General features: G+C 30.3%; 1 long non-coding RNA gene across 1 annotated transcript in view; it reads left to right on the forward strand.

Annotated features, from left to right (window-relative positions):
• Window positions 1–12,573: 12,573 nt before the first annotated feature.
• The window catches only part of LOC132746476 (uncharacterized), a 51,327-nt gene continuing 37,650 nt past the window's right edge, over window positions 12,574–26,250 (forward strand). The window contains exon 1 of the long non-coding RNA XR_009627984.1: window positions 12,574–16,232. This is a non-coding gene — a long non-coding RNA (uncharacterized LOC132746476). The remainder of the gene's footprint in view (window positions 16,233–26,250) is intronic.

Consider the following 26,250-nt stretch of genomic DNA (forward strand, 5'->3'; position numbering starts at 1 on the left):
ACTGGCCAACTGGCCATTATAAATAAAATTTTATTAGTGGTCAAACACCGTGAAAAATACGCGCTAAATATGAGGTGATAAAAGGGCCTGTCTAAAACGCGGACGCCTTAAGCGGACAATATAAACATATAGGGAAAACGCTGACAATATAGACAAAGAGGAAAAAAGCGGACGATATAGATATATAGTGTTGACTAATTGGTGATGATTTTGGGCATTGATGAAGTTTATAAAAATGATGTGTAATTGGATTTATGCTTTAATATATATAAAAATATAATAAATTAGCAAATTGGGAGAAATATTAAAGTAATTTATGATTGAATGTCAATGAATTTTATATTATATTTATATGACACATTTTCGGAATTTCTAAATATTAAAAACTAATATATGAAACAAATGGATCAAATGAATGTCTTTAGAATTATAATGATGGTACTAAATTGGCAACAGCTGATATGTAATTAAGGATATGTATTTCATTTTAGCATTGTTTTTGTCTGTCTTTATGTGCAGTAGGCGGACAAAATTTTTGTTCGCAAAATAAAAAAAAGCCTTGATTTTTCAAAATCAAAAGTTTGTAAGAGTAATTTTTAATCATAAATTATTGATATAAATAAGTAATGACAGGCTGTTGTTTTTTTTATTGATACAATATAAGCAAAAGCGTGCTGCAAATTAACGGTAATTATATAAGTGTGAACAACACGCTACTGATTAATCGTGTCGGCACTTAGCTAGAGATAACATGATACGCATTTTGCGGACAACATAGATATATAGGGAAAACGCTGACGATATAGATATAGAGGAAAAAAGCGGACGATATAGAAATTTAGAGTAGACTTATTGATGATGAGGTGGGAATCGATGAACTTTATAGAAATGCTGTATAATAGAATAATATATTCATATACGTAAAACATAATGGCAAATAAGATAATATATTTTTTTCAAATTACGAATGATACTAAATTGACCACATTAAAAAAAATAAGGATAAAAGCTTTCATTCACATTTGTACAATGATTTTTGGACAAAAACACGCTTATTTATAAATTCATGTTTTTAAGGTAATTTTAAAGTTTAATGGTTGTTGATAAAAAGAAAAAGGCATGCACGTATACTGTTGTGACGGACACGTGTTGCAAATTAACGACAAGTGTCAATAACATGCTACCTAATTGAACCTGTCCGCTCTTTGCCATATTTTGCGGACAATATAAATATATAGAGAAAAAGCGGACGATATAGATATAGAGGGAAAAAGCGGGCGCTATAGATATAGTGTAGAATGATGTGTGAGATAAAATTATAATAAAACAGATAATGATAGTGTATAGTAATATTGTGGAGTAATAAAAACGAAGATAAAGGATGAACTTCATTGCAATTTTATTTAAGCAATATAACACATTCGTTACATGAATTTATTTTACACATACAAATAATAATATCAATGTAACAACTTAATATATGTATATAGCTATAAAGAATATAACAATCACATATTTTAACAAAATCCCTTACTTAAGACAACAATATTAAATAGACAATGTAATACACGTTTATAGGAAAAACGATGGCAATATATACAAAGCGGAAAAAATGCTGTCCAAAAATATATTACATTTAATTTATAATAAGTATTGTTTTAAAATAATAACTATAATTAAATTAATATTTTTTTAATTAAAAATTATAAAATCAAAAATTGTATTTTCAGACTGCAAATCACATTGATCTTAAAGTGAATCTTAATAAATGTAAAATGTATTATCAAAAAGTTCGTTTTTCCTTTAAGAACATAAAGAAATCAAGTTTCTTTCTTTGATTTTTAATCTTCTACCTTTCTTACATACAACTATTGTTATATACAATTTTCCGAATTAACAATATTTTATCAATTTTATCAGTTAACATCTGAAGTATATACCTTGGTGAGCTTTGATGAATTTTACGACACAATTGTTCTATATCTTTGGCAAAACACAATGGTGATCTACACCCAATGACGTTGGCTCCAACAACCAGGACCACAGTCTGCAAAAAAAAATTTTTTATTTACTTAATGTAAAAAATATAAATAAAACTAAAAAATATTATGAATTAAAGTAAGTTAATTGATATAAATTAATTATATACATGGTAGAAGCCAGATATTTTTTTATTCATAACAGTTTCTATTCTCCCGTTCTATACATTTATTTCGTCAGCGTTTTCCTTCTATATCTATATCGTCCGCTTTTTCACTATATGTCTATACTGTCCGCATTTTCTGTAGCCACTTTATTAATTGTACAAGGGTGAGATGTATGATTACTTGAAATATACAAGTGTCGGTGCGTGATTAAGTCAAATACACAGGTGACACGTGGATACTTTAATTAGTTGATTGGTATTTATAGCAGAAAGTTTCTTTTATTAACTTAATGGATAAAATATAAATAAAACTAAAAATATTATGAATTAAAGAAAGTTAATTGATATAAATCAATTATATACATGGTAGAAGCCAGATATTTTTTATTCATAATAGTTTTCTATTCTCCCGTTCTATACATTTATTTCGTCAGCGTTTTCCCTCTATATCTATATCGTCCGCTTTTTCACTATATGTCTATATTGTCCGCGTTTTCTATTTCGACTTGATGAAATATGGTATAAAGTATCATGTGTATGATTAAATTAAACACGTGCAGGATTATATCAAATATACAAGTGACACGTGGACACTTTATTTAAATAAAAAAACTGGAATCAGTATATACATAAATATATAATTTATACATTTCTTACTGTTTTATTGTCTGGTAGAACATAACATGATTGTTCAAGAAAATTCATATCTTATTCAGGTTGATAAAGATTACAATGGGGAATATCATTGATATGAACTTACCGAAAAATATGGAGCAACTTCAAAAATGTCCTCTTCGAAACAAAACTGGCGTGTTTTATATGTCAATTAATGTGCAATATAGAAACAAAAGTAAATTACAAATCATAGTAAATTGTATATTTTGAAAAGAATGTCAATCTACACTATATATCTATATCGTCCGCTTTTTTCCTCTATGTCTATATTGTCAGCGTTTTCCCTATATGTTTATCATGTCCGCGAATTGCGTATGCAAAGTGTTCAAATATATTCAAACTTATTTCTTGTGCCCTTATTTAGTTTTCCGCACGTGACTGTTGCATATTTTGTACTGGTTAATTAAAAGTTATTAAGTCAATTAACATGAACAAATAAAAAACATAAATTTAAGAATTTGAACAAATAAATAAACTAAAGTCTTTTTTAATTATTATAATAATTACACCTTTCAGATATTACTTTATAAAAGCCAATTATTAGCCTTTAATATGAATTTAACTATGCTCAGTCATTTTACACTATATATCTATATCGTCCGCTTTTTTCCTCTTTGTCTATATTGTCAGCGTTTTCCCTATATGTTTATATTGTCCGCTTAAGGCGTCCGCGTTTTAGACGGCGCCGTGATAAAATCTACAAGATTCAGTGAATGTTTCAGGTAAACGACATGGCTAATTGTCATTACTTAACATATCTTTATTCTATTCTGTGTCTGATTGAATTAACGATGCCTAAATACTTTAAAAGATAGAAAAACTGTTAATAATTATTGACATTCTGACTTTGTTTATGGTGTTATTAAATTTGCAAGTTGTAATTACCGGTAATAGGGCCTATAGGTTGTATGCCACTATGTAAATTAAAAAAAAATACGTTTGCTGATCAATGCCCCACCTTCAAATGAAAAGTGTCTCGGAAATGAGTCTAAAAATTATGGCATGTATGGTCATTGTATTGACGGCAAAAACAACGGAATTACACGAAATTATGAGAATCGAGCACATGTTGCTGACGTAGTACACAGGTTTATTGCGTAGTAAACAGGTTTATTACGTAGTACACAGGTCTATTAAGCGCGCAATATTCAATATTCAAAGACGGCAAAAACTTCGTCTCATATCTGATATCATCTCCCCAATAAAGACATACAACGAGGAAAGTGAAATTGCTCAAGCATATTATCAGAAGAAGACCTTCAAAGCTGCAATCGGTGAAATTCACTGTGAGTATTATCATAAATGCACCCGTTGATTTTTTTTCAAACAGAGCCGGCGTGTTTATGACTCCTCCAAGAAAAAAATGAAGAGTCTATAATTATTTTAATGAACTTTCTTCACTTCTAAAAGCATTATTTTGTAACAATTTGCCGACTGTAACAATAGAAATAATAATTGTATTTCCAGCTCATTCTTAGTTACAGTTTAGATACTTCAACCTTACTGGAAATATTGCGTAAACGGACATTTGTCACATATTTTCGCGACTCGTTTTTATTTATTTCTTTATTGTTGAACAGGATCAATATAAAATGAATAAAAAACAAAGCATCGTTGAAGATTGAACATGGTTCGATCTGCTTCCCTGCAGGAACTTATTTGCTAATGCCTTCTAAAAGATAGAATCTAGTTTAAAATAGTTTTTTGAAAAATGCATGGCAACAAGTCTTTTTTATCCATAGACAGTTCAACACCCTGGTATGCTGACAGTTCACAACCTTAGCCAATTTTCCTTTATATCAGAAAAAAGTTTTTCATAAAGAGACAATATTTTCATATCACCATTATTTATGTAGTTTTATAATGGAATATGATCAACAAGGAAAATAACACATGACTGACTGTATTTTTAAAGCAAATAAGATACATCCAAAATTTTAATTGGAACAGAAATCACGTTTTCTGTTGTTGTTGTTTTTTTTTGTTGTTTTTTTTGGGGTGTGTTGGATTTAATCTCTCTATATATATAATATTATAGGTCCTGCTGACAGTGTCAAATGTGAAAGTGCATCGAAAATGCAGGAACTGCTGGGGGTTGTGTGGTTGAGGCTAGATCTGACGGGTAAGCAATATAGTTGAGGTTACAAGGACCCAATTTTACAATTGTCTACAGTAGAACCAGATATTTTTGCATGGCAAAATTCCTAGAATTTTAATTCAGTCTAATTTCACTAGTATTAAAATTCGCATAATTAGCATTTTCTACTTAAATATTAATGAAAAACTTATATACCCTGATATCGGGGTATAAAAATAGGTTTGAAGGGTACTATGGAAACGCATTTTTTCGTAACATTTGTGTGATGTTTAAAACTGTCATTTCAAACACAAGACGTTATATTGTTGTTTTTTTTGTTGTTATTTTCAAACTAGATGGGAGGATGAGTGCAGAAGCCTGCGTAGAAAGATTCGACACATGGAGGAGCCAATTACTGCTTTAGAGAGTCAGAATACAAAAGTGGAGGACCCTGAATTATAAGCTGTGGAACACCTTAGTGATACTCAAGAAGTCTTGGTTACAATAGCAAAGCCTATCTTCACTGTGGAGGAACTTAGAACCCACTCTAGGACTGGAAAGATGACCAATAAGTGTAAGGATTCCCGGAGACCACCACTTGAACCCTCGAAACTCAGCAATCTTGAAAGACTAGTGAGGAGGAAAACCGGTGTATCAAAAGAAGTATTTAATAAAAAACTAGAGACTTTGCGAAAGGTCATCAGAAGGAAATAAATCACAAAATAAGTGAAACATTGGAAACTGTTCTAATTTCAAGTTCTTGATTTTTGCACTTTTGAAAATCAGCAAGCTGTATTGAAGAAACTATTTCTTAGTTCTTGTTAAACAAAGATGTGTAGTTTTTAAATTTTACAAGCAGTTTTACATGTTTGTGGTTTACTTTTGAACAATATAACTTAGAGCTTATGTTGAGTACATATTGTTTAGACTTGTTAGTCCACAAATTGATAGGTATCATCTGTCTGCTCTGTTCTTGCATTTTTCATGAATGTGAAATATATAAATGTAGTTTAGGAACTGTTCATGAACTGAAGTTCTTGAACTGTTCTTGTACTTTTCGTGAAGATAAAATGGCACAATGAATTTGCACTGGAAAAAGTGCTAGAAAAGTTCATGTAGAGGTAAAATTCATGAACAGTTCATAATTAACTGTAAGTGAACAGTTCATGAGCATTTCATTGCATTTTGTTCAAGAACAGTTCATGAAATGTTCATGTTTTATTGAGTCATGAACTGATCAAGAACATGGGACAGTTCAAGAACTAGGTGTCCTTTGAACTTTTCAAGAATTTGTGCCATTTTGTCTTCATGTACATCCCATGAACTATTCATGAATCTAGGTCATGAACTAGAATGAATACTTCATGAATTATTCATGAACTGTAAGCATTCATTTCACAGGGGTATGTTGCACCATCACAGTATACAGGTCAGGTGGCAACAAAAATTCCAGCTTTACTTATGTTGAGGAAGATCTAAAGTGTCCTTTTGTGCCTTGTTTTAGGCACAAAGCCAGCTGAGTAGAACTACTGATGTTGCATAAGCTAACTCGCAGCATAGCTAAATTCTTACATGAAAGAATTTGAAGATGCTCGTGTGGCTCAAAACAACAGTGGTGAGAGGAAAGTGGTTTGAGGACAAAGACCTATGAATGCCCCAAATTGTAAGTTTGATTAAACCCTATAAGCCCTAAAGTAGCAATTATAATGAAATCATATATTGCATAAATGGAATATAATCATGTCAGCCAGAACTTCTTTGCAATCTCGGAACAACTCTCTGCCTCCATTTTCATAATGAAATGAACCTAGCAATAAAATAAAACTGTGGTATTTCAAACAGTGGCTATCATTGCAATCTACTGTAATGAATATCTTACATAAAAACTTCCGCAATAAACTATAACATATAATGTCCTTTCTACCAGTTGTTGTTGCCAATATTTGGCTCTAGGACTATTTGGCAAGACGTTCAAAATCATTTATCTGGATGGATAATTACTATCTAGTCTTATATAAGTTGGAGTTAGCATGGTGCTGGAAATATAAAATCATTATAAGACACCTGCTGTCTATAAGTACAAAATCTGTTAACTATATTCTTCTTACTTCTCACTATTGTTAATGACTTAGTATGCATGTGGTTTTGCATGTGTTTTTTTTCCAGGTACTTCAGTCTATAATATTACCCCAGCAAACACCATCCTATTACGAAAGAAAGGTTTATCAATAGAACCTGGAACTCGAAACTCGGCAAATGTGGGTTTTTCCCAGCTAATCTGTAAGTAACACTACCTGTCACTAGTCAACCTGTTGCGCTTATTTTCGAAGCTTAACTGTAAGTTTATTTGTACCTACAGATCAGCCAGGAAAAACCCAAAATATTCAAATATTCTTTATTCCGGAGTAAGTCTATTTCCATGCATTATCTTAAAATTACATGCACTATATACAAATATAGGTTCATCTCGTTATAATCAAAATAAGTTACTTAACTTAACAATATCAATAATGTCTTATGATGATTTGTATAACCTGCTTTTCCTGCTAAAAATTGAATATCTAAATAAAAGTGGACTTCAGTTTCTCGAAAGGTTAAATATGTTATTTTATGACAAATCATTTCATTATGATTTTCAAATAAAAAGAATTAAGGTGTAAAATAAAATTTGCCAACAATAAAATACATAACCAATAAAGAAACCCCTCCATACCTCAAAATTTACCAGTCTGCTCAATTTCTATACTTAAGTAAGTGATCGAGGCGAACAATTTGTTTCCCAATCTTCTATTTTTAGAAACGAAAGTCACACACACGTTATAAATAGCTCTCGGGACGGTGTTTTGAAGAAGGCTTATAAGTGATAAGATGCACTTTTCCAAGATAAAATTACAGAAATACTTTATTTTGAAACAACATAGAATTGTTTTTCCAACAGAAAATAAAAGCTGAAGGCCGCTTTAATAGATATCAATTTATGATAAACAACCTCAAATTTAAACTCTGATGGATAATATCATTAAAATTTATTTTTCTTGTATGGTTAAATGACTTGTATTAAAGAACACTGACCTTTAATTTTCAAATCTTTTAACAAGTTGGTAAATCATTTGTGAACATTAGACATAACAGTTTATTGAATATTAAAACATTAACTTAACACATAATAAACATATATTTATTGAAATAACAATTGGTATAAAGATTAAGGCAGGTTTGTAGTTAAATCTATAATTAGGAAGCCTTTAAATTATCAATAAAATCAATCATTCTATTAAAGACCTGATCAATAGGAAAATCAATTGCTGATCAATGCCTGGAGGTGATATTACCATAGACAAGCATTTTCTAATTTCAAAACACAAATACAAGACCTTTTATCAATTTCCTCACATCCTGTGCAGGTAATAATTTATTAGACAATCAATCAAGCAACAGTTTTGTGTTATCAAGATAAAATCAAAAATTACATTTTCAAAGGCACCCTCAGAGGTTTTTTATAAGCATTTTTTGTACAGATGCGTCCTTAACTTTGGAAATATTTATATTGTTAAGTGTCGAAACCCACTCTAATGTCCGAATTTCATTACTTTGTAAATATGTAATGTAAATAAAGTATAATAAGATTCAATTTACAAATATTTTAAAGTTTTGATCCCCTCTCTTAGCTGCTATACAGTATGACAACGGAATGATAAAAGATAAATTTCAATTTGAGAGAAGACTGCTCACATAGATTTGGCAATCGTGAAATGTCTGCAATACAAAACTTGACAATATCAAAGTCTCTGAGGAATTTAGAAAATAAATGAAGTTCTCTTGAACATGGATGGGTAAGAATGTTAATGAATAATATATCTTTGCCTCTTTCTCAATATAAATTTTGGCTGAGTTGGCTTGAATTTGAATTTGGCTAAAATTGTCTGAAATTGGCTTTTAAAGAAAAGACCGAAACTATTTTTGATGTTATATGGTCTGGACAAATCTTTCAGATCAAAACGATCCTCAATTTGACTCTGAGTATATTTCTTTATTTAATTTCAAGTGTTCATAATTTTTTAACTTTTGCATATTTTTCAAATAGCTATGTGTCCCAGTTGATCTATAGACAACAAGTAATGTTTTTTCAAGGCATAACGGCATGCACATGAGACTTCTAAATTTCACAAAAATTTAATGAAACAAATGAATTTTCATAATCTGAAACTGATAAATTTATATCCCGTAGAAATGATTTCATGTCATAAAGTACATTCATTTCTCAAAATACGTTAATTAACAACCAATTATCATTACACTACCATCATATCATTTAATGGAATTTATCTTTAATTCCAGCATATTAAATCTAAACTGTTTTAAATGCATTTTAATGACCATTATTCGATCATTATCTATTTAATTTCCTATAAAACCCAAAGAATATAAATCAGTAATCAATGTTTAAAATGTCATTTAATTAAATGCGCTGCATTGCCAAAGATGTAAAATGTTAAAGATAAATCAGTAAACATGTAATATATATGCATATAGATCTGAGAAATCAATCACTTTCTTAACCCTTTCCCCCATGAACATATTGTGAAAAATGGCCATTTTCACTGAAAAGCCTCCTCTTACAAGTTCAAACTGCTATGAAACTATGAAAAATGCTTCAATACTAATCAAACTTGGCACAAATGTTGACTGGACCATTGCCTTTGTAAGGACATGATCAGTCTTAAATTTCCTGTAACCATGGCAATGAGGGGACATCACAAAATTGCCAAAAATCACTATTTTGCCTCAATTTTTTCCATCAAAATTTATTTCAAAGTGCTGCAACTTCTCAAGGGATTGAGATAGAGTCAAAGGCTTTTCAGCGTTGGTTACACGTTACCTTATGATCGACCTGGGGTCATTTTAAGCCTCTCACAAGTCCAAAATTTTCTTGGCGATGAAGGGGACTCTGCCCCCTTCTGGCAACCCCCCAAACAGAAGGGGGCACATCCCCCTTCTGGCAACCCCCTGATGTATCTTTTGGATGGGGGGCGGCGCCGAAAAAGTGCTCACTTTTTTTAGCAACATTTCTCAAACGAAAACATGTGTTTGGGGCCCAAATAGGACATTTTTTCACTATTTCAGGCCGAAAAAAGGTGGGGGGGGGGGGGGGGGGGTAGTCGAAAGTGCGTTGTTTCGCGTATATGAGGAAAAGGGTTAAGAGAAATTAATTTAAGGCCAGGAATAAAAACCAGACTTAGGAGCTGAGAAAGGTATGTAACTCAATGTTGCATTTATTCTTCTCGCTCTCTCTCATTTGTTATAAACAGACACAATTTCTCTGAATTTTCTAATATTAACTTGAATTAAAATATCAACAGACTTATAATAACTAAGCCTTTACAAATCAAGTATTGTTTTAAGTCAGAGGTTCTGTTTACTTATTTTTAACTAGTACTTTTCTAATTAGGAAATTTTAATATGGTAAACATTAAACAAAATTGTGAAAATATGACAATCGTTTTTAAATGTTTACTTTTTTTCCAGAAGATATTAAACAGTGTTGTCAATAATCTTAGAAAAGGCCGATATTTGTGTCTATTTAATAAAAATGATCATATTGCAATTCCGGGTCTCAGCAAAACAAAGAGTTATGTGCATCACATGTGATTTGAAACACATCAAAGCTCCCATGATCTTACTTATTGAGAACTACTTGTAAATGCTGTCTAATCAAGAGCTACATTAAAAGTTATTTATCATTATAAGTATCTCAAACAATGCAGTTCATGCAATTACGAATATTTTCAGAACTAATTTTTATCCAATTACAAACTGATTTCTTAATTTTATAAATATTTAAAGCTTATTTCTATCTCAATTAATTTATGATTGTTTTGCCAGCACCATATCTTAATTAGAATTCTTGATTATTTTTTTGTCAATTGCAAAGACACATTGAAACTGAAGACTAAAATTCCAGTTTATTCCTTAGATGACAAACACCTTAGATGCTTTTTTTTCGCTGTGCAATATTTCAGAAAAGAGCACAATAAAAATGTATAGCTTCCAAGATTAAACTTGCTGATATGAAATAACAATTCAATTTCCATTAAAGGAGTCAAAAAAAAGCCCACTGTCAACCATGACGGCCAACTGGAGTTTCACCTTAGCCACAGATATATCCTCAATATTCTGGATAGAACACCTTTCCAATAAAGTTATGAGTCAAAGACCTCTAAAAACTAGCAAACTTCATTCTCTTCAATCTAAACTCAATTACAATGCTTAATATAATTTAGCTGGGATGAGATGATGGTACCTATAAATAATTGATTGAAATTTCTAAGAAACAGTTATGAATCAGCAACCACAAGCAACTGTTTTAAACTCCTTACACACACACACACAACTGGCAGGTCTTAGAATCTAAACAATTGATGATAAACTTCTCAACTATTTTCTAAGATAAATGAAATTTATTTTTTTATCAAATTGAAAAATTCAAAATCACTGAAATTTTGAAGTGGAAAAATTTGGCACCAGATAAATTTACAGTATGTACCAACTGCAAGATCATCATAACAAAAGCACTTCTTTGTGAATATTTGCTAATTTTTGTATTTTCAATTAATAGAAATAAAAGGGCCGTTAAACTCTATTAACATTAAATCTGGAGACATTAAATGTAGAAATAAATGTACGTGAGAAAATACAATCTGATACCCCAGATGATGAATTTGAAATAACTGAAAGACAATTTGCATACAGTTCTTCCCTCATAAAATTATCAACTAACAATAATTATATTATGAATGCCATCAAATGTATATGATTCACTTAAGTGCAAGCATTTATAGTAGCAGTCCAAATTACTGACCAATAAAAATTAAGTGCTCAATATTAGAAATATACATATAAGAAACTTAAGCCCAAAAAAACCCCACTCATTTTCATCCCAAAACATATAAGGATGCTTTGAAATGTAATATTGAAGAAAAAAAATCAAAAATTGGAAATACATCAATCACGTCTAAAAGTGGACTGGTTTATGACAATTCCTAGATTCCGTCTAGACCTGTCTTTAATCAAAATGTTTTATGGTCACATAATTCCACACACACTCACATAGAATACTGAAATTCCAGCTAATTTTCTGCTTTCCAAAAAAGTAGAAACAAGAAGTGATTAAAACAGACAAGTTTAATCCTGAAAGAAAGACATTTATGTTTTCTGGCACTATCACAAATATTTTTAATATCTTACAGTTGTCGGTCTTTTTTATATTCTAATCACTATTTCTGTACTTCAAGCAAAGTATGAAATAGACATCTATGATTACAATTTCTCTAAAAGCATCATACACGAATATCTACTTTAATACTTCTTATAATAACACTTAAAGAAACCAAATGCAATTGGACTATCAACTTCAGTTACTTTAAATTCAAATGTTTGTATGATTATTAAATATAATATAAAATATGAGCTATAAAAAAAACAATTTAAATATCCAAGATGATGCATTATGTCTCACATTCCTTAAGAATTCACTTAAGGCAGATTCAATAAGATTCCTTATTAAACTATGAATTGATATACTGACATTTATAATAGCCTATAAATTTAACCTGCAGTAACATTTCCTTTAAATAAACATAGCTAATATGAATTCCATATGAAATTGTAAATTAACTGAAATTTCCCCAAGTGATAATAATCTGATACTCTCTAATATATTAAAACACCAACATTCTCTATGAATTGATACACAATACATGCCCTATGAATTGATACATTAACATTCCCTATGAATTGATAAACAGACATTCCCTATGAACTGATACACAGATATTCCATATAAATTGATACAGTGACATTCCCTATGAACTTATACACAAACATTCCCTATTAACTGATAGTCAACAACATTCCCTATTAATGGATGCATCAACATTCCCTATTAACATATACACTGACATATACAGATATTCCCTATGAATTGATACACCAACATTCTCTATGAATTGATACAATGACATCCCTATAAATTGATACAACGACATTCCTTATGAATCAGTACACTGACATTCTTTATCAACTGAAACACCAACTTCCCTATGAACTGATACACTGAGAGTCCCTTTGAAATGATACACAAACATTCCCAATGAATTGATACACAGATATTTCCTATGATTTGATGCAATGGCATTTCTTATAAATCAGTATACTGACATTCTTTAACAAGTGAAACAGCAAGATTCCCTATGAATTGACATTATCAACATTCCTTATGAATTGATACAATGATATTCCCTATGAATAGATGCACTGGCATTCCCTATGAATTGATACAATGACATCTCCCATGAATTGACACAATAACATTCCCTATGAATAGATCACTGACATTTTTTATCAATTGATACAATGATATCTCTATTAATTGATACTCCAACATTCACTATTAACTGATACAGTGACATTCCCTATGAAAAGATACACTGACATTTCCTACCAATTGATTCACCAATTTCTCCTATGAATTTATACACCAACATTCCCTATGAATGGTTACATTTGTAGTGTATGAAATGATCTAATGATCCAATAAAATGAAACATTATTTTACGTAATCTATAAATTTAAACAATTACTTTCCTGAAATTTCAAATGTAATTTTGACCCTGAAAATTCATTAAAGTACTATATACATAATACATTTTCAAACAATAACTGACTTTTATTAAACTTTGCTATAATTAGCATTAACTTATTTCATTATGACCTTTACTCTTAACTGACCCCTAGAACTTTTATCTTCACTAACAAAAAACTTTCATTTCCAAGAAACTTTGGCTTGAAGAGTCACCTTCAGAGATACTGAATTTCAATCTTAATTTGACCTGCATTTGACCTTTAAAACCATTGCTATAAATAGTCTTAATTTTGACCTTTACAACCATTACTTAACTTATAAATAATCGTTAATCTATTTAAACACCTTTTCAGGATGATCAAAACGAAAGTTATAAATACACCTGACCTAAATCATACCCTTGCGTGTTGTCACACATATATCTCACAATCTTCAATAGCTGATATAAATGCAAAGCCACTAATCTATCAATGAATAAATCAAATTACAATATCTGAAAATGATCTGATAGTAAAAACACCATTAAACACACAAAATTCCATTCATAACACATTTTTTGTTTATCCAATGCTGCTAAATATACCTGCCACAGAAAACAAACAGGTATGTTACTATTCTTACATAAAAACTATGGAGTATATACTTGATTCCTATATAAACACAGTGTTTATGTTTGCCAATAATGCGTACATCCCACTTTCATTAATAGAAATAAGTCCATCTACTTAATGACGTAAAATATTCATAAAATATTCAACTACTACTATTCACTGAATCGTATCCCTTTTATAAAAGATCTTTCTTTTTTTTAACTATTCATATGAATCCCTGACTTTTACAATTAAAGTAAATCGGTGGCGATACTCTTTATTGATATAAATTTACTCTACCCTATATAAATTTTTTTTTAAATCAGTCCAATCTGGAATAAATATCAGATATTTTTCCACAATTTGTAATTATGCATGTCCGATGGGATAAATCATCTTGATTAACAGAAGCTTGGATCACCTATACTTCTCCGTTAGATTTTGCACTGTTAACGGGAACTTTTTTTTTAAGTAGACAACACTTTGATACATCCGACAATAATCCTCGGGAGCTCAATAGAGAATCTCAGATTGACGTATCTCTAATGAAATAATATAGTAACTCTTGTTATGTCCTCGAGTTCGCACGTTCAAACTGAGCGAGCTGACAGTATCCTATCCAAATCAGGAGGACAGATTTTCTTGATATTACTTTCGCTACTCTGTGCCAAAACCTCCAACATTGAAGAGTATTATGGAATGTATTGCTTTTTCGCTAAAATACGGAAATGGAACCGCTGTATGTGACGACATGTGATTAATATAAGATTCTGGAAAAATTATTGAAGTACTATGTTGTCTAAATTAACTATCAGTGAATTTTGAAAAAAATGTACATCTAAAAGGATTAAATATGGCAGTACCAAGAGAAGAATATATATATCTAGCCACATTCATAATGGTAAGCAATTTGAAATTATCTACATTATATAGTTATAGTTGAATAAGATGAAGTTTTCTTACTCGTTTCCTTGGCGATTTATCATGATTTATATAAGGTGCAATGTGAAGTTTTTTACTCTCTGTGGAAACCACTTTGTCTATAATAATGCATTTTAAATAGTTCTGACAATTTCCCTGAAGTGTTCATACATTATCTAACATCATCTATAATATTCTGGCACTTTCGAAAGCTAAAGCTTTTAGTCTAATTAAGTCAATCAATAACATCACTGACAAAATACATATAGCATATGAAAACGATGTCCTATTATAATGCTTTATCAAAATGATAACAAAGTTGTCAGTGATTGGGCACTATCTGAGAAAAGTGCCGATAAAAATTTTCCGTAAATTTCCAATCATTTCAGGCAATTACATTGTAATGTTTCTTAAGCCCCTTGCAATGTCAAGCTTTAACACAATCTAACTAAAAGATATTGGATTTTAAATCCTCTTTAAATGAGGAAAAATCTTTCTGAAATCCCGTCAAGCAAGGAAAAAAATAACAATAACAAATACATTGTTATGACTACTTTATTCCTGGATGCTTTTAATGTGCGAGTTATGGTCAAATCCAATGATTGTCACAAAGTCAATATATCTAATCATTTGCAATACTTTCTCCTTTCACTGGAAAAAATAATTACACCTTATTCAATACACACCAACAAGACAAAATTAGATCCAAGAAAATAAGATCACGATCCAAGTCATCCAGAAGAACTGTATTATAGCAAATGCAAGCTTCCAAATCACACAGATTCAATAATTCCATACATAATCCATGGGCAAAAAATTGCAACAATTATAATGCACCTTTATAAATGTCCTTAGCATATTAATTACATAAATGATTACAGGTGGAAAACGAAAATGAAAAAAAAAACAACAACACGAATATCTACAAAATAGACCAAATCCAAGACACTGAAAATAACAGTTGAATCTTCAGTAATGTGTTGGCATTCAGTAAGTGAATGTTCAGTACAATACATTGTTATAGAGATACCTAGTTACCGAGAAATCTTGTTATTGCGATTATTCTTAGGATAACTTACATTCAGGAAAATCTACGCTGAACACACACTTGCGGAAAAAAAAATAATCAAGAAACCTGCGATGATTAACAAATTTACTGATACTGTTTTTTTAATCAAACAGGTAAGTACATTGTAATTACATCTTTTTATTTTCTCTGATTTTTTTTTCTTAAAAATTTCTTTTTAAACCTTGGTGTAATTTTAGCCAATGAGAAATAAAAACCAAATAATGAATTAAATTGATTTATTTAACCTTATTTCAAACAGAAAGATTTTGTTTATAATTTTAAAATATCTATAAATCAAAGTAACAATAAAATTATATAATTATATTTAGCAGAAAATTCATGTTAAAAGATCCATTATAAGCCTCTAGTTATTTATATTAATAATATTAATTAGAAATTAAATTTCAGAAATAAAATTTCTTCTTTGCTACTTTAACTGTAACTGAACTGCTCAATTTTTATAATGGACATAACTTGCTTAAGAATTGAAACAGTTCCTTAGATAGATGCTTTTCATAAAGCATTATTACCACCCCTGGCCGTCCAGCCATTTTGTGGGTCATTCCCAATATGTCATATGCTTAAGATAAGATAAAAGTCTCTGATAATTCTATCATCTTTATGAAAACTGATACAAATTTTAAACATATTTGTGTTATAATATTTTCCTTCATAAGTATAAAAGAATCTGACAATTCACCAAAATCAACTGTTTATATTGATTTTTTCGTATTTTGTCAATTATATTATACATAAGAATATTGACCACCAAAATTGCTTCCACTTTTGGCACAGGAGGTAAATACTGTAAAATTCCTCAACTGAATTGAAATTGTAAAATTGATTTGTATCATAGTTTACAAATCATCGTATACATATACATGCACAGTGCATTAAATGGAGTGCAGTTATTAGATACCCACACTCCAGAGCATATGCGGTCATTTTTGCTTGGGTTTACTTTTTGGGATGGCAGAGAAAGGGAAAGCAATAGAAATATCATATTCAGATGCTCATTCATTGGTTACTTTTTTTTTCTGGAGTTTCATGTTGTGACAACAGGGAACATGTTTATATGTTTGACTATGATACAAAAGAGGAAGGACATCAAAATACTTGGCTACACCCCTCGTACAAATCAGATAGCCTCGTGTTTCGATATTCTTTCTATTATATAGACATCACTTTCTTCACATTGCTTTTTTTTTTTTAATTATACATTAAGCATCATAATTAAATGAAAGAACTTAACCTAAAATGCTAGAAAGTATTAAACTTAACATTATTAAAGCATCATAATTAAATGATAGAACTTAACCTAAAATGCTAGAAAGTATTAAACTTAACATTAAGCATCATAATTAAATGATAGAACTTAACCTAAAATGCTAGAATTAAAGTATTAAACTTAACATTAAAAGTGAAAAAAAAAATTTACTAAATAATTTTATTTGTGTTGGCAGTGGTTTTTGTACTGATCAGGGGAAGTAACTGATGTGAAGCATTTGTGCAATGATGTTTTAAGGCTGGCCGGACTCAAAGTTGCTCAGCAGCTGACTTAGATCTAGCTTTTATTATCTAAATTTACAAGTATGACAATATGTAAGAAATTATCTCCCCTACATTAGATAGTACATTTTATTATCTCCCTTGCTGTTTACTGTCGGTAAATTTGGCTGTATACTAATATGATTTCTATTATATAAAAATCTAATCACATGAGACAATCAACAAAGACAATCCTGTCTATACGTAATTTCCAACACAGGAAGGAAATATCAGAAGTAAATCAGGGGCTAAAATAATGCAGAACTGTGGTAACAACCTTATGCAATACAAGTAAGTTAACACAGTATTGCTTACTTTTTCTCAACATAATATGCATTTTACGACATTCTTTTCAAAAAAAATTATCTTGTACATATTGCAATAAGTATTAAATGTAAAATTTCTTCATGAATAGTGAATAAATGTTACTTTTTTTGTTCGTCATTTTTTTCACTAGAAAAACGATACAAATACTTTCAATATATATATCAACAAAAGGTAACTATATTATTTAAGACATTTTATGAAACCTTCTTAAATAAAAACTCACGTTTCCTTTTTACTGAAAAAAGAACACTTCAAATTTTAACTAAAGGTCATTATAAGTTATATTAAATCTCAGATACCTTTAAGATTTAAAGCTACCATCACTTAAAGGAAAGATGGTTATTGTATGATCAATATATAAAGTCTATAATATATATATTACATATTATATACATGTATATTATATATTATATATGTACATTAAGCTGAAAAATGTATTTTTTCATAACACAAAATGACATTTAGTTCAGCATCTAGCCAAGAATACCACATAAATCTCTCTACAAAGGATGTACATGCATTCCAACAAGGTAAAGATCCTTGTTTCACATTCTACTACCATCTTCTGCAGACACCAGCTATTATACAAAATGTACTTTCCAAGGTTACTGGACCAACACATTATCTTATTAAGTTTTCTTTCTGTAACGTTATTGTACTGTTTTTAATTTCAAATTGGTTCATTTTTGGCTTAAAAGATGGCACATCCGTTAAAAGAGTATCAATTTAGCAACCGTCACTGTTGTCTTGCCAAACTTGGCTGATACCGCACATTAATTTCTCAATTGCCTCTGATACCAGACCAAGAATTACTTCACAACACACAGACTTACTTGCTCCCCTTCAGAGCTGATAAATGTGATAAGCAGGCTCCGTGTCTAACTTTTTTATTATTAATATTGGCATAGGTTTGCCATTGATGTCCCCTTCACAAATGACGTAAAGGCTATCTTGGTTGACTCTGTAACAAAGGCATTATTTCGTGTAATGTCCCCTTCAAAACTGATATGCATGCTCCTTGCCTAACTTTTTAGTACTGGCATAGTTTTGCCATTATTATCCCCTTCACAAATGGCGTTTGCCCTTCTCTGTAACAATGGCATAAGTCTGCCATTGATGTCCCCCTTCATTACTCAGATATACTGTCTTTAACCTGAATCTTTAATGATGGCATAGGTCTTCCAATAATGTCCCCCTGAACAACTGATATACAGGCTAATTGCCTTGCCTGACACTAACAATGGGGCTGGCATGCCATTATTGTCACAATTACCACAGATATACCGGTCTTATTACCTCGCAATGGCTCAACATTGATGGCACTGTGGTCTACCAATATTGAACAACCAACGATAACACATTATGATAACACAGGTATAAGTATGGATACATCATGTTAAAATATTACCTGATATTTTTATGGAACAATAAAAGAAGTAATAAAACCGGCTCAGTAGATCTTTTCTTATTATCTTTCCTTATCATTACATTGATGTTCTAAGACCAAAAAGGTATCCATAAAACTGAAAATAATTAGGCACATGTTTTTTTTTTTGTTTCAAAAGATCCCTGTTTGCATCATTTTTTTCTTCACTCTTTGAACATTGCATCTAAAATCAAATTTAGTTCACTACCATTTTAAAAAGGAATAGGTACATCAGAGAGATAAAGGGGGATGCCCTTATTAATACAAAGGGTGTTCAGTGAGGTTATTTGATATGACAGGATTAGAAATATTTTCCTGACATTAATTGTACATGTATACCATTTGATGACGGTCTGAACCTAAACTTGTGTGCAAATTTTCTGATCACTCCCTAACTCTTTTTTTTAGTACAAAATGACCCAAAAAGTGTCATGCTGACACCTACACTAGGGAGAACATGTACATGTAGGGTACTGAGCCCAACTATTCTTTAAAAAGTCTAGCTAAAAATGTATGAATTTTGTGCTCTTTTACAACAGGCTTTTGACACTTTCTAAACAAAGGAAACATGACAGTCTGATGATTAAATAGTCTTTAAGATTCAAAGAAAACTGAGCAAATGTTTTGAAGTTTTACATCTCATAAACAACAAAAATAACACAAGAAGCTTTTTGAACATGGTTACACCATGGTCAGTAACCTTAATGACCATGGTCACACCATGGTCAGAAACCATGTTTGTGGCCATTTAACATAACATGGTCAACCATGGCTTAACCATGACCTGTGAGCCATGTTAGTTCATGTTATTTCATGATAAAACATGATACATTTCACCTGGGTTAAGCACTTTCTGCATGCAATATTATAATTATTTGCCAATGGCATCAAATCAGTTCATATCAGTCCTTGTTAAATTTAACCTTTCACTAAGTTAAAGTGTTCATTTACAGACTTATAATTACGAAAATGTCAACAAAAGAGGTCAAATCATACTGTGATAAGAAAATGGCAAAAAAAAGCATATTTTATTATTATTACAATGTTTTGTCCAAAATTTTCACAGATTTCACAGTTCCCTTGAGACTTTCTAGAACTTCTTGTTATAGCATGAAAATGCTAATTGCCCCTGTCAAGAAGTACTTATCAGGAAATATTGCTGCAATTAGCACCCTCTGATATTTCAATATTGGAAAACTCATTAACAGGGTCTATCCTGTCAACAAGAAACTTTCATGATGGAAAATCAAAATAGAGAGTACTTTTTCACAACTGAATGCCAAGAACACCCCTTTCTTTTATTGCTCTTAATTCATTTTTTATAAGTTAAGTTTCTTTAGAATGATTGCAGTTAAAGTAAGTTACGCATGCAATTATATAAAAATAGTGCAAGCCAAATGTTCCTCCCCTTTTGTGACATATTGATTTATACCCTCTCAGTCTTTTTCCTCCCGAAATATGCAAATAATTTCCAGTTGACACCATCACTAATTTGTTCACTTGTCAAGACTGCCAGGGCTCCTATCATTAAAGAGGAACAGCTTTCCTAACATCCTAACAAGATTTATTCTTGAAAATAAACATTCTTGGTCATGAAGAAAACCAATTTATCCTATAATAAAGGAATTACTTCTATATTAAGAAACCAATCTTAAATAAATGTAACGATTAGACATTGAATATAAAAGACATGGCTAGTAGATTATAGGGTTAAATGAGTTCCATATTGTTTTAAGTAGTATATAAGTTATGAGATTGTAATTTTGTGACTTCCTAGATTTTCATTTTGTGGTAGGAAGGACACCAAGTTTTATTTGGAGTTTTCTAAATCAATATTTTAGATACCAGTATTTTATATTTTACTGTAGCAATTTAACTAATTTTAAATTTCATAGAATTTCATTTTATTTGTTAAAATATCTCATATGTTTTGAGAATATATTATTGTTTGTTTTATGGAATTGTATGGCTGTTAATTTTATTTTAGTTTATATCACTGTGTACAATGTCATTGAATATATTTATAAAATAAGCCATCATTGCTATTGTTAATTTACCAAACACATCTTGTTCATCAGTATAATAGATGCAGTTTGTCCCGATGAAGATGTTTTTTACTTTCCCAGGTGCAATGTTCCCATAATTTCCCAAGATCAATGATCTTATTGCAGAATACATTACAACAATTGTCTGCATGTCTGTTTTTTGTCTTTAAATTTATGTTCTTTTAATACCTTATGGTAGCGCAATTCCTGGTCATACAGCCAAATTTGATTGGGAAACCAATTACAAGTTTGGATGCAAATGAATATTTTTGTTGAAAAAAGACACTATGTTATTTTAAGTTATCATAGTGTTTTGATGCAGATGAATATTTTTTTTGTTGAAAATTTAGGATGCTATGTAGCTATATCATATTACAGTCAAGTGTCCAATATATAGTAATGATGGTGGGGGGAATTATAGAGCAGTGACATTACAGTGATACTGGCCAAAACTATATTAAGTAGATGCAATTATTATAACTTTATCGCTCACATAAATTAAATAAATATAGCTTTGTTCCATCTTTTAACAATTTCGTTAAAAACTTTAAATCATCAAGAGTTTTGTCAAGATCATTCAGTAAATTTTTAAGGGGTTTTCATTTAGTGTTTTAGAAAAATGTCATTTTCAAGGGTTTTTCAAGACAGTCATGAAATCCAAGGGTTTTTCATAAGTTTGTGAAACATAATAAAGTGTATGTCAACTTCTCCACAAATGATATGAAACACTGTGAAAGAATAGTATAATAGCTTAACACACACTCACAGTGAAGCAGGAGCCTCACAGAATCAAGAAGTTAATGGACCCAACAAATTACAAAGGCGTAATTATAATATTATTTAAAGAATGTTATTCTATAATGCTAATTTTACTATGTTTAAAAAATAGCTTTATAAAATACATGTATGGCTGTAGATTCTGTAAGGTATGTGCATGGTGATCAATCCCTGATTTCAATAATAAAGAGAAATTAAAATACCACTTAAAACTCAATCTTACTTTATGTTGTCATTCTCTTTGATATACTCTCTCAGATAAATACACATTTATATGGCTTTTGTATTGAAGATGAGCATAGCGTAAATTAACATGCATGTATTTCAATCAATACATCTCCTTTCTGTTTGAATAAATTTTTATCTATCAATGTTTAGATATTAAATATAAGTATAATCTACCCTTTACAAACTCAAATTCATCTTTAAAAGCCCTCTTGTAGGTAATCACTATGTAAACAACTTAATATAAAATTCAATTGCTAAATAAAATATTTTAACATTGTTGGCAACATCTCATACATCTGGGCCATAATCTAATTATAATAAAGTCTAAATTTTATTCATGAATTAAGTATTCATTTTAAATTACAACTTGCAAGCCAGTAAACAAATTAAAGCAATTCTCTTTGTTATTTTCTAAAATTTGTTGAATAATTTATTAAAAGTGTAAAATGATTGTTTAGAAATCTGTCACAAGCGTAATTGTATTTTTTTTAAACATTCAATACCTGGTGAGGCTTTATCAGAATAAAAAAATAGCCCCCCCCCCAAAATAATTTAAGAGTTCTGACAGTTATTTAAAATAATTAATCTAAAATATTGGAGCTTGTTCCATAATTGGAAGAATTTGATACTAAAACCACTCATTCAAGTGCTAATTTTAAATAAAATCAATTAAGAACCTGAGAAACTCATGAATATATAATGACAGGAAATTCAAAACATTAATTAATGTTTTAATGTTCCACCCCCCTTTCCCCGCCCCAAACATCATTAATTTATAAAGGTGCCTCTATTAGAAGTAATTATGAACAAAAATACAAACAAATCTTCTACTTTATACAGTCAAACCTGGCCATTAGGTGGACCAGTCTTTGGATATTAAGGAAGAAAACATCTTGGCTTACAGGTGCTCTTTTAATTAAAATTGTACCAGCTATTGTTACCCCTTAAATTTATTGTAGTATTTCTAACATAGATTAGACTTAACATAGAATAACATTTTAGATGGTCAGAACAACACAAATTGGTCAGACTAACATTGATAATCAGACCAACAGATGGTCAGACTCACATAGACGGACAGACTAACATTGACGATCAGACTTACAAAGATGGTCAGACTAACTAATGATCAGACTCACATAGTCGGTCAGACTCATATAGATGGTCAGACTAACTAATGATCAGACTCACATAGTCGGTCAGACTCACATAGATGGTCAGACTAACTAATGATCAGACTCACATAGTCGGTCAGACTCACATAGATGGTCAGACTAACTAATGATCAGACTCACATAGTCGGTCAGACTCACATAGATGGTCAGACTAACTGATGTTCAGGTCTAACAACTTCATACTAAGCTAAATGTTGATGGCTAAATTTGCATTTCCAGTTCCAGCACTGTAAGGTTAAATTGCAAAATGAAAAGGTGCCCTTCAGTTACAGGTATTCTGTATTCTAAGGTAATTTTCACAAATTTGACTGTATTTCCTATCAATTCTATAAACACATTCTTATTGGTTGCTAAAGTGTTACATTACTTAATAAGAACATACATACTATACAGCTTCAATAATTTGAAAAATTGAAACTTTACACCTTATCAATATCCTGACAAATGCAGAACAGTGCAACAATTAACACCTGGAAATCATTTATTATCTCAAATAAGTTATATGAATACCCTAATTTAAATATTATGTTTCTGATTTTAAAAAAACAGAGAATGTTTGTTTTCTATAGACATAATGTATCAATCACTTGTAAATCACTTGTGAATAGTAAACAAGGCATGTCAGATGTCAATTTATTTGAACCAATTCCAGCATTTTCTGTATTTATACACATCCTCATGTCTCACTTTCACATGCAGTTGTAATGTTGTATAAAAACCTAACCATTGTGTATATCATGTTGTACAAAGGTAACTAAAACTGTTTACCCTGATGATTTGATGATGTCTTTTTTTTCTTTTTCCTTCATCTCGACATTCCCAACTATTTTTCCTTATTACTGCTATTTTCACTTTACTGAAACATCAAATTTTTTTCCAGAGACATTTTTGCCTTAAATTCAATATGCAAGCATGTAGGTGATACTTTTCGTAAATATATAACAGAATTCTTTCAATAGCTTCACAAAAAATATAAAATTGTATAGCAAATAATTGCCTCTCTTTCTTTATTTAGTTGAGCATCATTTTACCTAACTTATTATCCCAATAAACATTTTTCTCAATCTTGGTGGAAAAGAAGTACCAATGGGTAAAAATAAGCCAAAAGGGCTGTTGCTTTTATGTCTACCTAAATGTCCTGTGGCTATCTTTTTATTGATCAAATGAGACAGACTCTTCTTACAACATGTTCCCACTTTAACAATCAATCTTCTTCAGGTGATAACAAATTTATAAGAGAATTTTGCAAATCATTTTAAATAAAATACATGGAATGATGTATAATATTTTTGGCATTTTTTATTGTTTGCATCCCTTTTTACTTATTGAAGCATTTTGTTTCCGAATATGTGGGTATATCATAGTCAGATCTGCAATATTATAGCTTCAAATTATTATCTTGAAAACAGGATAGATTTATAATGCCAAATGATAACTGCACAAATATCAGAATTGAATTGATTTAATTATTTCTGATTTGATCAATACGAAAATACATCACAAGATTATTTCCCAAAGTTGATCATGCAATAACTACATTGACAACCCATTGTTTTTGTAATTATACAATGTTAGATAACATGAACAACTACTAATGATCAATTAAAGTTTGTTTATCAAAGACAACTACAGTCTCTGAGTAATTATAAAAATTCAATAATCAATCAATTGATCAATCAATCAATATTTCATTTTGGCATCTCATTCATTGACCAAGAGCTTGAGTAAAGAAAGGTAATTGTGACTTGATAAACTAAAGTATTTATAGACTGTTCATCAACACAGTTTGGTTTCATTAACTGTTAATGAATAATATTTATGGTCTTGAGCCACTAAAATTTGCCAGTTGTAATTGAACACTGTACATAAAACCTAATGGCAAATATGGGTGGCTAATAAAAGGCAGAAGATGGCACTTGAGCATTATCAAACCGCTGCAAAAGCAATACAATGACAGGGACATAATGTGACTACAATGGATGCAATATGAGTACAGGGACGTAAATTTTCATCTAGTACAGGGACGTAAATTTTCATCAATCTCCAATGATCTAAGAAAATTTTGTTTGTTTTTTGTTTTTTTGTTTTTTTTAAGAAAATTGTCAATTGCTTCCCAAAAGAGGACCATTACTGGGATGATAAACAACATAAAATCATAGTCAGAATTTATTATTACAGTTTTCCTCATCCAATCAATACAAGCTCTATTACGCTTTCTTATCAATTTATGCTGGGTTCGTGGGGGTAAAGCATTTTCCTTCGAGCTCAAAGATAATTAGATACTGTCGCCATCACATGAAAATATTGTAACTGCATGTGAATAAAACAAGAAGATAGATTAATCTTATGCTGACATTTTTTCAACATACGTGATTGAACGAAACTCTCAGCATGTGAGACATCAGACAGTCTGATTACAAGAAATTGATCACCAGAAATGGATCACAAAGTCAGTTATCTCCTTACCATTTACCAAGAAAATTAAAGACTATAAAGACATTGATCATTCACTGATTTCTCTCTCTGGAATACATTTATTAATATTAAACAAATCATCATGACTTGAACTTTTATAAAATATTGTGATATCAGCAGTCTAAGAAAG

Source organism: Ruditapes philippinarum, unplaced genomic scaffold (assembly GCF_026571515.1).
Source record: "Ruditapes philippinarum isolate M1 unplaced genomic scaffold, ASM2657151v2 ctg5193_1_1_1_1, whole genome shotgun sequence".
Taxonomy (NCBI): Eukaryota; Metazoa; Mollusca; class Bivalvia; order Venerida; family Veneridae; genus Ruditapes; species Ruditapes philippinarum.